A 3623-nucleotide genomic window follows, 5' to 3' on the forward strand; every position below is an offset into this window, starting at 1 on the left:
CTACTGGTGGGAATAACGTCTAGTCCAACCTCTATGGAAAGCGATATGGAGATTCCTCTGAAACCTAAAAATTGAGCTCCCATTCGACCCAGCTATTCCACTCCTAGGGATATACCCTAAGAACACAATACAAAAACCCCTTCCTCACACCTATATTTATTGCAGCACTATTCACAATAGCCAGGCTCTGGAAACAAACAAGATGCCCTTCAACAGATGAATGGCTAAAAAGTATAAGAATAACATAAAAATAAAGAAGTTGGGAAGAAAATCTGGGAATGGTCTGAGCACAACCCTGCCCAGGTGTGCATTGACTTTTTCAACAAACTGAGGTCACTTTGGCAGGCTATTGACTAAGAATTTGCAAGCCACCCTTCTCCATACAGGAGAGAGCCAGAAGCTACTGGTACTAGCTATTGTAAAATACTGATATATGTCTCCAAATACTGAACACCACCCAATAAAGTCAGACTGCAGTGAGGTAACTTGGGAAGACTCCTCTAAATCACATGAGGTGGAGAATGCCCCTCATATCCAGGGGTTTCCCTAGAAGCTGGTACTTTACCTCTTTAGAACTTGTACCAGCTACTGTCAAAAGCCTCAAATATACCCACCCAGGCGATTCACTGACATCTGGAAATCTACAAGTTAGCTCATATTCTCTTCTGCTGTCAGCTTCTGCCAGTCTAGTATCTTCCTGACACCAGTGTGTTGAGGGTTCCTCAATGACTTTCTCAAAAACCTCACCAAATCACCAAGATAAGTGCATACTACACCAAGCAGAAGTATATACTACACCATGTTTTGTTTATACCCCAAAGAGGAGTGCCTTCCCTAGGGTGAGCCAAAGGAATTTGGGCCCACTGCTGAGACATGATGACTCCTGTCATGTATTGACAATAAAAAAAAACCCAAATCCAGGTGTTCTGAGTGATCTAGGAAGCACTGTCCTTATACTGTGCCCACTAAGAAAAAAACCCACACTTTTTCCAGGGGATGTGCTGATTGTCCTCAGACTGCTACCCAGCCATTAGAACTGCTGTCAGCAGATAACAACTGAGAATTCTCCCAGTCCAGATGCTCTGAGGGTACTTGGGAAGCCTCTACCACCGCTCCACACAGCAGAGACCTTGCAGGGGACCTGAGATGTGACCCCCTAACCCCTACTCAGAGCAGAAAGTTCGCTTCACCAGGAGTTTCACCAAACCCAGCATCCTGTGAACAAATTTTAGCCAGTAGGACTTGTGACATCTGTGGTCAATCTAAAATGATCCTATTCAAGGTATGAGGGGGAATAGGGAAACCTCCCCCTTATAAACTCTTCACTGGAGACAAGTCAGGTACCTCACCCTTACCTGCATCATCTGGAATACTGATGCCTAAGACCCCAGCCCAATGCCCAATGCCCAGATTTTCTTCCCAGCTGCTGCCATTGAGAATCCTCCCCAGTCAGGTGGGAAAAAGGAACCTGGGAAGACCCATTCCACCCACCCAGTGGAAAGTGCACATAAGACCCAGGGAACTTTCTTTTTTTTTTCTTTTTTTTTCTTTTTTATATTGGCTGCTTACAAGGCAAACACCGCTGTGCTAACTCTCCAGGTCCTAATCTTTTCTTAGTTGGTTTTGTTATTGTTTTTTTTATTTTTTATTTAAACACCTTGATTACATACATGATTGTGTTTGGGTTTCAGTCATGTAAAGACCACCACCCATCACCAGTGCAACATTCCCATCACCAATGTCGCAAGTCTCCCTCCTCCACACCAACCCCCGCCTGTACTCTAAACAGGCTCTCCATTTCCCTCATACATTCTCATTATTAGGACAGTTCAAAATGTAGTTATTTCTCTAACTAAACTCATAACTCTTTGTGGTGAGCTTCCTGAGGTGAGCTGAAACTTCCAGCTCTTTTCTCTTTTGTGTCTGAAATTTATTATTGCAAGAATGTCTTTCATTTTTCTTAAAACCCATAGATAAGTGAGACCATTCTGCATTTTTCTCTCTCTCTCTGACTTATTTCACTCAGCATAATAGATTCCATGTACATCCATGTATAGGAAAATTTCATGACTTCATCTCTCCTGACAGCTGCATAATATTCCATTGTGTATACGTACCACAGTTTCTTTAGCCATTCATCTGTTGAAGGGCATCTTGGTTGTTTCCAGAGTCTTGTTATGGTAAATAGTGCTGCAATGAATATAGGTGTAAGGAAGGGTTTTTTGTACTGTATTTTTGTGTTCCTAGGGTATATTCCTAGGAGTGGTATAGCTGGATCGTATGGGAGCTCGATTTCCAGTTTTTGGAGAAATCTCCATATTGCTTTCCATAAAGGTTGAACTAGACGGCATTCCCACCAGCAGTGAATAAGAGTTCCTTTCTCTCCACATCCCTGCCAACACTGTTTATTCTCATTCTTTGTGATGTGTGCCATTCTCTGGGGTGTGAGGTGGTATCTCATCATTGTTTTGATTTGCATCTCCCTGATGATTAGTGATGTGGAGCACTTTTTCATGTGTCTTTTGGCCATTTGTATTTCTTCTTTGTCAAAGTGTCTGTTCATTTCTTCTCCCCATTTTTTGATGGGATTAGATGTTTTTTTCTTGTAAAGTTCTGTCAGTGCCTTGTATATTTTGGAGATTAGCCCCTTATCTGATGGGTATTGGGTGAATAGTTTCTCCCACTCAGTGGGTGGCTCTTGTATCCTGGGCACTATTTCTTTTGAGGTGCAGAAGCTTCTCAGCTTAATATATTCCCATCTGTTAATCTCTGATTTCACTTGCTTGGAGAGTGCAGTTTCCTCCTTGAAGATGCCTGTGATGTCCTGGAGTGTTTTGCCTATGTGCTGTTCTATATATCTTATGGTTTGGGGTCTGATATTGAGGTCTTTAATCCATTTGGATTTTACCTTCGTACATGATGATAGCTGGGGGTCTAAGTTCAATTTTTTGGAAGTGGCTATCCAGTTGTGCCAACACCACTTGTTGAAGAGGCTTTCCCTGCTCCATTTAGGATTTCCTGCTCCTTTATAAAAAAAATTAGGTGAATATATGTCTTGGGAACATTTTCTGAGTATTCAAGCCTATTCCACTGATCTGAGGGCCTGTCCTCATTCCAATACCATGCTGTTTTGATAACTATTGCTTTGTAGTACAGTTTAAAATTGGGGAAAGTAATTCCTCCCATATTCTTTTTCTCAATGATTGCTTTAGCTATTCGAGGGTGTTTATTGTTCCAAATGAATTTCAAAAGTGCCTGATCCACTTCTTTGAAGAATGTCATGGGTATCTTTAGAGGGATAGCATTAAATATGTATAATGCCTTGGGGAGTATTGCCATTTTGATGATGTTAATCCTGCCAATCCATGAGCAGGGTATGCGTTTCCATTTCCGCGTGTCCTCTCTTATTTCCTGGAGCAGAGTTTTATAGTTTTCTTTGTATAGGTCCTGCACATTTTTAGTCAAGTTGATTCCAAGATATTTGAGTTTGTGTGGCACTACTGTGAATGGGTTTGTTTTATTAATGTAATTTCATCCTTATTACTATTGGTGTATAGAAAGGCCATTGATTTTTGTGTGTTAATTTTGTAGCCTGCCACCTTGCTATATGAGTCTACTGTTTC

Source organism: Suncus etruscus, chromosome 12, assembly GCF_024139225.1.
Source record: "Suncus etruscus isolate mSunEtr1 chromosome 12, mSunEtr1.pri.cur, whole genome shotgun sequence".
Classification (NCBI taxonomy): Eukaryota; Metazoa; Chordata; class Mammalia; order Eulipotyphla; family Soricidae; genus Suncus; species Suncus etruscus.